Genomic DNA, 12,185 nt, shown 5'->3' on the forward strand with positions numbered 1-12,185 from the left:
GTGGATACTTTTTAATCCTTACATCGGTGCCTCTTATTAACTCATAAATCATTACTGTGGTGCAGGTCTGCAAGCATTTCTTACAAATTTCCACCATAATTTTTATCCTTGGTGTTCATTCCTTTTTCATTCATGATTGTGGCAAGAAATCTAATATCTATCAATTATATGGTCTGTCAAATTCAAACCGGCTCCTCCGGCAGAGACTCGTCGCTATAAACTAAATCCTGTTGAGTTATAGTTTTCTGTAAGGTCTGCTAAGTACGAAAAGTGTGATGTGCTATTATCATGGGCATACAGGTACCCTTCCGAGCTATCGTTTACCATAAAGTACACAGGCTAAGCATTGTTCCATCCTGTCAATGTTCCCTACTTTCAGCTAAACATTTTGGTTTCAGTACTCGTTCAGCAGGGCTTACTACAACATTCCTTTCACTTTGGTTCCAGTCATTTTTTATAAACATTATTCTAATTTCTGCATCATCCTTTACAACCTAGCTACTTCATTAGTCAATGAGGGACTTGCGATTCACCCTACAACTTATATCTAGGGTGACCGGAATCTTAAAGTAAAAACAACTAGGGACATTTCACAAAATTGAGAGAAGGACTGCGATCTTACTTCAAGCTACGAGTGCGTTCCTTAGCAGAGAGCTACAGAACGGTCAGTAAGAACTTACATAAATTGCGAATTTTAAATCTGGCGGCTTGCCTGTCAATTAAATCTTTTCTGGAAACAACGTCTAACTTCTATCAGTTTTAGACGATTTATCTTTAAAAACCGGGACGTGAGCTACAGTTCTTAAAATTTTCTGGGACAGCTGGTACAAAACTGGGACCATTCTGGAAAAACGGGGACGTTTTGGTCACTCTACTTATGTGCAATGGGCGGCATAATATGAACGATGAAGGTTGTGTCACTAAGGCACTAAAACAAAAGCCACTGACATAGTTCCCTTTTAAGGGCCAGATTAGGGGACATCAGTCGTCTCACCTGTCCTTTCTTTCTCAGCCAATTAAGTTTCATCAATTTACAGAAAGGAGAGGTAGTAATATGGCAAAATATGATATTTTGTTTCTGTCAATTTGTTCAAACACTGTCATGTTTAAAGCCAATTGGGCGTGTACCGGTGAGGTACAGTGTCGCCATTTATTCAAAAGTGAGCTCTCAGAGAGAGAGAGCGTCGTGCACAACAATAGGCTATTCAGTACACGCACCACATAGAGAGAGAGAGAGAGAGAGAGAGAGAGAGAGCGTGTACAATAATAGGCTATTCAGTACATAAACAACATAGAACAGTACAGGTCGGTTTACATATAAAACACACAAGCTGAGGGAAAACATAAATGCATAGTTTACGTACACACAAATATCGAATAGGGCGCGACAGTACATGCATCAAGTACAAAAACAAAGACAAAACACAGAGTTATTTTGGACAAAAGGACTTTTTCATGCATATAGCGTATTCTCAGTACTCTACTTAATTTATTCGGTGGTCAGGCTCCTTCTTTCCTTCTTTCCTAATAGTCGACAATTTTAGCCGGTGGCCTATTTTGAAAATACTTACTCCCTTTTAATTTGGTAGGACACTAGCCCAGTGGTACTGATACTCACGGTGGGGTCCCCCAACATCTAGCAACGATGATCCAAGCTGAGGTAAAGGAGGGATGCCAGTCAGAAGTGCAACGGTACTGTTCTTATCTTTCTATGTGGATGGAAGAAGAAGGGGTAAATCTAAAACATGACAATATCTCTAACTTCTGGGTGGAGGAGGATTTTGGATGAGCCCCAACCCGGGGGGGACTCTTTATTTCTCTATTCGGTCGGTACCTAAATCAACTCACAGGTGCGCATTACTTTGGTCGCACACTTGGGATATCGGTTGGAGACGGGCTCAATGTACTGCGATAACCCTTCAAGCTCCTGATGTAGGCTACCCTCCCATTCGCTGGCTTGAGTGAGAGACTCGTTTCTAAGTAAGGTATGTGCTATATTTTTAAAAAATGCTAATCGTTTTTCGCATGTAGGTACCATGTTCAGGCCTATTTTTCTCATCCCCTTAACCGTTCGATCAACACTTCAGTCATACAAAAAGCATTCTCTTATCGACCCAGGCATACACGACACATACCCATTCATACCATACAAATCAGGACACACACGCATTCATACCATACAATTATCACACTCCCAGGGATAGCTTCTGCATACAACGTACCATCTCACAGTACTAGCCTATTTTTCGCGTGGAACACGGTGCGTTTAGGCCTTCTCCATTCTTCAGCTCAAACTCCGATGTAATCTAAAGAAAAAGAAAAGAGGGGGAGGGGGCAGTATTGAAAGCACATCAGCGCGCCTTATAACGAAAATATTTTTACTAACCATGTACCTGACTTATTTCTTGAGATGCAGTCCTTGGCATCTTAGCATTGAAGCCCAGATGAACTGTTGGTGCGGCAAAGATAACCAATGGTAGGATGCTCACTACATAGATCGTTCGAGTGCGGTATTTACGGACCGCGTGTAGGAAAGGGTCAGAGGCCAGAGGTACTCAGTATAAGGTGAGGGGGGGTGATGGATCAATGTTTTCATCGAAGAAAAACAATCTACAGTGGCCTGGGGCCGTTCCTTATTCGTGGAGCATGGAAACTATAGGAGGTAGCTAGTTTCACTGGGTGCATTCGTGCTTTCATGGTATGCATTTTTTTGCTACACGGTAAGACCACTAACAGACTTGTCTAATGTCTGCATGGAGATCAGTTTTGCGGGCGGGTGGAGAACACAGCCCAGTTCTAGTTCGATAGCGCGGGAGCACAGTTATGCCAGAAAATCACAGATTCGTATTTGTCAAGGCTGGCATACCTATTCATGGGGTCCATAAACACGGACTAGGCCATGCCTGAAATGTTTGTGCAAGGCATACCAATCTATAACACACAAAAGAAACTGTGCCTTTCTAAAAACCGATAATATGCATTTGTGCCCGACTGCTAGAATACAGTGCCTAGAAATGTTTTTTCATATATAATCTAAACAGATGATCGCTCCGTTAGGGGGTTACGAGAGGTTAAAATAGAGCAGGACTTTCCTAAAAATGTTCATTCTAATCATATGACTTGTGCAAGGACATCAAACGATAATATTTAAAACGAGCTTTCTTGTGATGTTTTTCGAGCCCTGGCTTTGGCCATGCAGGCAAATATGTTTTTAGAGAAGATTTTTCTCTCCTTTTTACTTAATATGTTTATAACCTACTCCTGCCTAATGTTAGACTGGATGGCATTCCTTTGGTGAGGCTTAGGAGCATTTGAAAAACTCCTCTGAAACACGTGGTGTGTAAAACAAAGATTACGATGTTTAGGACTCCAAGGACCAGAATGCACTTGGGGTTCATAGCTAACAAATTTCGGGCTAATGTACTTCTTTGGGAACCTTACAACTGCAATGTAAACAAAGATTCCTAGTTTGAAAAAGGCGCGCTTTTGCTCCTCCGAGGGAGCTTCTAAGTAAAAGAGGTTCGATCTACTGTCCTCTTCATTGATATATCTAAATATCAGGATCTTTACCGATTGCTTACGTTGTAGGAGTGTAAAATACAACAGATCTTGACTATTCTTTTGACATTGTTTCTACGTACTGTATCTTTTTAACTTTTTATAATCGAGTTACTTCATTTTACTGGCCATTTAAATTCGAGTTCCTTCTTTGTGTATTTGTTCCTCAATGAGTCATACATTATGGGACAAATACCATACTTTTTATCCGACAAACAATTCAAGCTAAAACAACTATTTTCAAATAACTTCTGAAAAGACAGGCATGATGGATATTGGTCAAAAGAATCTCTCAATTAATCCTAAATTCAGACAAGGAGTCTGCATTACCTGTCCTTTACTATTTGCAAATAGTAACCATTATTCAAAAACGACCAAACAATCAATATTCGTGTTGCTAATTCCATATTTCTTGTGAAGGGCTATTCCTCGCGTTTCCATTTTAGCGGGGTCAAAAGATCCCATCAGTGGCCTACTGATTTACTCGATTTTCCTACTGAGTTTTATGCTATAGTTTGCTAAAAGCTACAGAGACTTATCCATATTTCATATTCATGTCCTTTTTATTAGGGGTGCCCTCCGGTGGAGCCAGATGACTGACCTCTAATAAACGGTCCCGGTTGAACCAATTACCAATCAGTGGGGAGAAGATAGGCATGACGTATAATCGGACAAGTGAAAATCTCAAACAATTGTGGACAAAGGTCCGCACTACCTATCCTTCGCTGTCTGCAAAGAGAGAGAATATTCCTATTCTTTGTTGTTTGCAAGCAGGGAATATCTCAAAGAGAACCAATGTACCAAATAGCTAACGAGCTAAACGAACCAATAAAGCGCAATACTAGTATTTCAATCCAAACAATTCCAATACAATCAATCAAAACAATCAGATGGATAAACCATCCTACCAATCAGAGGTATAAACGTCCTACTTAATCTTACCCGGACCACGTGGACAGTTCTTCACCTTCCCTTCCAGCGCCCGATCGTTCTCTTACTCCAATTTTACTGCAGCACTCCTGTGGGATCCCAGTCAGGACCACAGGTCACTCGAGAGAGGTCCGTTGGGAAATGGTGAAGTTCGGATGATCGGCTGCCCAGACGAGGGTCTCTTTTGGGCAGGTGCACTTTACCGATCTTTGCAGTCGTTCACTCCGTCGTTAGGACCTCTCTACCGGACCCGCATGTCTCTGATGGGCGCCACTTTGGGACGCCAATTTTGGAAAAACAGCCAATCTCTAACGAATACCCAGGCTGCTTGGCGCAAGATGCCTCTAATTCCCAATATCGATAGTTACCAAAATAAAGAGACTGGCGCTGGGAACTGGAAAGGAAGAACAAGTTTATTTCTCCGGAGGAGAACATGTCAACGCAGACACGCAGAAGGTCTTTGGGAGATGCTCTAACAATTTCTCTGCTGCCCTCCTTTTTATACCATGTTCAGTAACTTTATTAGTGGTCAAACATCCTAGGAATTCCTGCCTCCAGCCGGTTCCCACACAGACCCACCAGCTGTCGTTCCCCCTCCCAAATCTAACAGATGATTGCCATCTTGCAGCTGGACATTCCAGCAGGACATAAAAGTGTGTGGGATATTTCAGATCTAAAGGTTGTGCAAGTGATAAGATCAAGCATTTCTGTTTGTGCAACAATGTCTTGCTGTGTGGGGGCAATAAAGTAATATGCAATATGCCTAGAGGAAGGGAAGATTGGTAGATTATTCAAAAAGAGAGCGACTAGATTCAGGCTTTAGATTTGCAGTGACGTGCTGTTACCAGAGTTTGTCTTCCCCTTAATGAAAACCGTCCGGCCGGTTAGATTTTTGGTGAGCGGACTCTGAAATTCACGTTCTCCTATAGGATGTATAATATGTGCAGGAGATCTGTAGACCATTGAATTTTACAGTTATAGATTGGATGACAACTGTGAAGAAGGTCCCAGTATATGTGCAAACACTGACCTACATGAACCACCCGGGTGTTACTGTGTCATGTATAGGCACAGTATGTAACTTTTTTATCTGTTAATACTAGTGGTAAACAGGTATTACCAATAGTTGGCTCAATATATTAGGGATACTTAGTATTATATTAGGGATACATAGTCTGATAACTAGACGGAAATATAATACATATTAAAGTATAAGATAGTCCTAAAGAGTAAGTTCTATGAGAGTAACATTCTCATTGACAATTAGTCACACTGGAAACCGTTGGGTATTAAAAAATATAATATTATTTGAGATTGGCAGAAATCCCGAGGGGATCGCTTTTACGATTCCTTGAATATCAGGGATAATCTGCCGACAAAATAATAACAACATCAGTATCAGTAACAAGTATGTGAAATTCCGTGACTTTTTGCAAATGCCCGTTTAGGTATAATACGGTAATCAACCTCAAGGCTATCGCCAAGATTTATGTTACACTGACAGGAGACACCATTATAAGATTTACGGTAATTTTATCCCGTCGCTCCACATGCTTTCGTCATATCATAGCGACTGGAGCATGCCGGAAGCAAAACGAATCCTGACAGGTGAAAGTGGTTAGCTAAACCACCGCGACTATTTAAATCCCAATCTCGCAGCCGCGATTGATCTTGCTGCGCCCCGGGACCATATGTGACTTACAACTCATCCTGAATGTATGTGGCACGCCGTAATCTCTTAATCTAATTCCCAATATCGATAGTTACCAAAATAAAGAGACAGGTGCTGGGAACTGGAAAGCAAGAACAAGTTTATTTCTCCGGAGGAGAACATGTAACGCAGACACGCAGAAGGTCTTTGGGAGATGCTCTAACAATTTCTCTGCTGCCCTCCTTTTTATACCATGTTCAGTAACTTTATTAGTGGTCAAACATCCTAGGAATTCCTGCCTCCACCCGGTTCCCACACAGACCCACCAGCTGTCGTTCCCCCTCCCAAATCTAACAGATGATTGCCATCTTGCAGCTGAACATTCCAGCTGGACATAAAGTGTGTGGGATCAGTCAGATCTAAAGGTTGTGCAAGTGATAAGATCAAGCATTTCTGTTTGTGCAACAATGTCTTGCTGTGTGGGGGCAATAAAGTATGTCCGCAAGGCTTGGTTTACAGCCTGGGACCGGATCAAGTGGCCAGGTGCAGTTGGGGGTTATCAGAAGGCCTGGCTCATGTGCAGGGAGGATGAAAGGACAAACGTGTTTTAGGGTGGGAAGTGGCTCCGGGGCTTTGTCAGGCTGACAAGGTTTTATGACCTTAGTGCATTTGGTCATTCTGAATCAGGGCACTGGGGATGGTTGCAGGGTGAGGGTGAATCATAGGTTACTTGTAAAGCGCAAGATGGCCGCGGCACCTAAAATGGATGCCGTTTACGTGCGGACAGTGGCTTCTTGTTAGGCAAGATGGCACCGGTGATGTTCATGCTTGTCGATTACTTTTTAACACAAGCTAAGTTTGAAAAATTCAAAACCCAAAAATTAAAACATTGCTGTGTCTATCTGTATTTTAGAAAGACAGGGTATAGCTGCCTGGAAGGATCGCACATATAACTTTGGCCCCAGAGGCGATACCAAGGAGGTATGGAGAGATATATCCCTTATATAAGGTGTCATGAGTGATCAGTTGATTTGATTCTGACTGGTTTCTACCAGGGCTCAGTCCCATTTCTAAAGGTCAATCGGTTGAGCTTTTTGAGGCATGAGAGTGGATTTAATCTTTTGAAAGACATGCGGGGTGCTGGGTGCCAAATGGGACTATTCATGGCATAGTTATGTTAGGAATAGTTTTTTCACATGTAGTTATGAATGTAAACATGGTGGAGCATTGTGGTTGACACAGTGAGGTAATCTTGGAACTGTGTTAGGTGCAATATATGCAATATGAATAGTAGGAAATAACACTAGTTTCATTCACTATGAAGTTTATTGTAATGTTTTCTTATTATGCTTTGTGCTGACAATGTAGTGTAGCCAATTATTATGTTTAATGATGTTTCACGAGGACAACGTATTTACATGTATCTTGAGAAATGTGGTGAACATCAGGCAGCACACCGAAACGCGTCGACGCCAGTGTTTTTAATTAAATTCGAGGGACTATTGTGCTGAGTATTTTTGATATTTGCCTGATTTTGTTAATAGATCCCAACAAATTAATAATTTGGGATGTTTTCTATACGATTCACCTGACTTTGTCTCTTTTTTGTAATTTTTTTTATAAAGATTGTGGATTATGGATGTGATTCTCATAATTATGTTTTTAACACTTTTCTATTAACAAATACATTTGTATATCTCTTCATAAACTTGTCAGTTCCCACTGAGGTGTGTTTATATTGATAACTGTGGTGGTCCCTTACTTTGGAACCAGTGTGGATGATATATTGAATGGACTGCATGAAAGGTGACTGTTAGTTATATTGATCCAAGGTTATTTTTCTCTTACACTGTTTGTGTTGGCACCCTGTCCCTTGGACATTTGGGCCTCTCCCTCTAATTTTGAGAATGCATGTCATGCGTCTCACCTTCAGCCAATCACAGCTTCTTGGACAACAGCATGAGATTTTGTAGGGCTTGTAGTCCTTTTGGACCCTTGAGTCCATGATGAACAAAGCATTCATGTGGCATCTGCCACCCGTGCGTTTCCCTCATACACCAATAATTAAAGGCAAAGCAGTACATTTTGAGACAAAAAGGAGACAGAAAGAGACACCCATGTAATGGCTAAACAGCAAAATGTGAAATCAGAAAACCCGGGATCAATCGTAGCTCCCTACTTGACCACATTGTGTGATCCTAGGCAAATATTTTATTTCACCTAGCCTCCTTTATTTATTGTTTTTATTACGAAAGTACCTTAAAATACCCGAGTTCAGGATGTACTTCAGCTTGATTTAAAAGGCTTTTAATGTTGCTCCATCTATAAGAATGTACACTGCACATTGTGTACACATGACTAATGACTTACCTCTTAGTTCACTAATGGCATTGTGATGTTTAAGCTTATGTTTTAAAAAATATCATTTTAAATAAAGACCTCTCCGTGCAGTGGTGTAATCTAATGTACTAAACTAAATCGCTACCACATTGTAAAGCAATACGCTTTTTAAATTTTATTTTAAGCGATTTTATCAATTTTTTTACATGATGTTTAATTCATGATTCACATGCAAAATATTTTAATGGCTCGGCTCGTGCACAGGATCTTACAGCCAAGCCAGGCAATTGGCCCACTTCTGGCTCGGCTCTCACTATAAATTGTTGGCTTGTCCTCAGTAGGTAAGAGACTCACTCACTCCAACAAAGCTCAGACCTATCTCTGCCTCCTTACATGCACATGCATGCAACATTTTACAAGTGGAAAGCGGGAGATTTTGAAAAAATATTAAGGGGAATGTATTTTCCCATTTGACGTACATTAATTCAGAGTCAATTAAAGGCGGAAGACCGATTAAATAAACACATTTTGGCTAAAACACTGTGGGTCTCCTGCTGAATCAGGTTTGTTGCCATGTGTGTACTTGCAGACAGGTCCCTCCCCCGCCCCATCTCTGCATCAGGTTCCAAACCCGTTGAGACATCTCTCCTGTTTATGTTGCCTGTTTCTTAGAAGAAGTACTCTATGCCTCACTTCTATAAGCTGTAAAAAATAGGTACTATATTTACTGAATTTATTAACCTCAGAAGGATGGAAGGCTGAGGTGGCCTTCCAAGGTACTCCAAGATTGGACCAGGATGAGGTTATATGCACGTTAACACTAAGGTAAGTCATTGACTCACTCTGCTTGTTAGGGGGTCATAGAGTTGTAGGCACTTAGGGCCCGATTAGGATTGCGGATTCACCGCTGCGATGAGAGAAAATCCCCCCCCCCGCCAGATTAGGATGGCAGGGGGGGTCATCTGCGGACGGGGAGACTGTCCGACGCTTTTCCTCCGCGGTCCTGTGGCGGAAAAGCTCTAATATGGTGGCGGTGTCTATCAGATACTGCGAGCCATATTAGGATGCATGGGGAAATATGCTTTTCCACAGCGGGTTTTCCGCCGTGGAAAAGCATGTGGTCCTTGGCATTTGGGTGCCCGTTGCGGGCCCCCAGGGTGTAGTGGGGGGGGTTGCACATGGGGGGTACCTATGGTAGCCCCCAGCATTTACATGCACAAAGTGGCAGGCACCGCGCGGTGCCTGTCGCTTTGTGCATGTAAATGTTAAACATGCATTTTTAACCTTGCGGCGGGTGTTGCTTCAAGCAGCACCCGCCCCAATGTTAAAGATACGGGATGTGACCGCCAGGGTGGCGGTCACATCCTAATTGCACTGGAGGGACCGCCGTTGCCCCTGCGGACGGTCCCTCCACCTCGGGGGTGGCGGACGGACGCAAGTCCGTCCGCCATCCTAATAGGCCCCTATGTTAGACGTAATATACCAGTTCTTTGGGTTTTGTGATTTGGAATACCCCAGTGCATAATTGTATTCAACAACATAATATGCCTGCGTCTCTTTTTCTTTTCTTTGGATCTTCTATCTCCTCACATCACCAGGGGGGCGGGAAAATAACCATGCCGGAGGCAAAGGGACATGGGGGAAACTGGAACGCGCATGAAGGAGAGAAGAAGATGTAACAAATGGCAGAATGGACTGTCAAGAGCCAAACTAATTAAGCCAATGTATACAATGCTTGACAAACCCCCCCCCCCCCCCGGGCGCTTTTTCTCCTTTCTCTTTCCCCATGTGTTTTCACCCAGTACCATGTAAATATGCTCTTTATTTTCAATAAAAAATTACGGAATTAAAAAAAAAAAACAAAAAAAAAAACTGACATGCATTGCATGTATTCTTAGAGAATGTTTTAATTTTTTTTATATTTCCTCTTTGATTTTTTGTTCTAAATGTCGCTGTCCTTTCCACTCAGTCCCTAGATTTCCTCTAAAAAAAAATCCTGGCTTGTAATTCCCTGTGATCTTATTGTTAGGCCTGAGGTCATAAAATAAGATTGCGGTTCTGAAACCTTAAAAAAAAATCTATTTATGGTCATATAATGCCAGTAAGTATGAGGAGCAACGTGTAAGTTAGTTACAACAGCGTACCGCCTGTGGATTTTAATGACTGCCATGTTTGCATCCAACGTGTTTAGGCTTAACTAATAATTACTCATTTTGTTTAAAATCTATTATTTTGCGGAGTTGCTCTCTTTCCCTCTCCGCATATATACTCATACATTCTCAACCGGTCACAAAGGGAATGGAGTCTTCGTGAACTGGCCACTATCACAACTTTGCAAAAAGCGACACGTTGAGACTGAAGAAATACAAAAATAATGTTACACAAATTAAGAACTTGCAACATTTATGGTATAAAAACGATAGAAAAGTGGGCGTGGCTAGCAGCCGATGCCAGCGGACGCAGCCTAGCGGGGCTCCCGTCCCTTGCCCCATTAATCCGAAATTTATCCGCAAAGCAACGCGGAATCCCCGTGAAACTCGGGTCGATTCCGCATTACATATCAGTGCCTGCCCAGGGTGCGTGACAGGCGAGCAGCCAGCCCGCATTCGACACTGCGACTCCTCCGACCCCGGAGAAGACGGACTGCAAAATGGCGGAGTAGGGACACGGCGGACGCCGAACTGTAGCCGGAGGGAGCCCAGAGCTCAGCGGTGGGGGACGAACGGACTTGGAGAGCGGGGGCTAACCCCGTGAGGCGACCTGGTGACGGCGATCCGAGTGGAGGCGGCGGCGGCGCTGCGGAGCAGTGTGAGGACCGAGACCCCGGGGAGCCCAAAAATCGACGTCCCGGCTCCTGGGCCTGCGCTCCCCCGGCGTCGGCCCATCAGTGCAGGCTCCGGCGCCCGCAGGAGACCAAGGAGCGGAGCCCCCGGAGCGGCCCGCGGAAGTGCCTCCATGCCCAAATCACAGGCGGAGCACCGCCGCAGACCAACGGAAGTACGGGAGCAGTGACGGCAGTGGGAGGTTGGTGGCCCTGAAGGAGTGGGATCGACAACGGAGGGCGGCGCACGAAACTTACCAGGGGTCCCAACTGCCCCCACTGATGGAACCGGGGGGGGGACCTGGCTGGCACCAGTAAGGCACTGCGGTACTGAGAAGTCCGCCCCATACCCAGCGACTCGTCCTACCCGCCCCGCCGGCCCACCCCATTGTCTGACTCCCGAGGGCGCCTGCAGAGGTAATCCTCCCCCCGCGACCACCGGGAGAAGCGCCTAGCACAGCACAGACCAGCGGGACAGTACTCATTCAGAGGGGTGTGCTAGTGAACTTGAGCCTCAAGTCGTAGGCAGCTTTGGACCTAGCAGGGAACGACGAGTATTTCCATCGTGAGGGAAGTGGCGGCTGGCTGGCGACTTTGGGGCTACACTGGTGTGCGGCCTAGTGGGTATTTAGTGGCGGAGTCTGAGTGATACGCAACGACAGGAGAGCAGGAACACGGACACAAACACCCAGCGCACCGGCTGCTGAATCGACGGCCCACGGCGTGAGGAGGAGTCCAGGGAATCAGCACCGGGGTGCGGAGGGGGAACCGGACCTGAATGGCAGCGGCGAACAGGCCGCTAAGGGACCGCATTGCAACGGAGGACGGCCATAGTCCCCCCCACGTGGTAGCGGACGGGTGCACACGAGAGCGGCGGCGGGGCCA

Source organism: Lissotriton helveticus, chromosome 5_1, assembly GCF_964261635.1.
Source record: "Lissotriton helveticus chromosome 5_1, aLisHel1.1, whole genome shotgun sequence".
Lineage (NCBI taxonomy): Eukaryota > Metazoa > Chordata > Amphibia > Caudata > Salamandridae > Lissotriton > Lissotriton helveticus.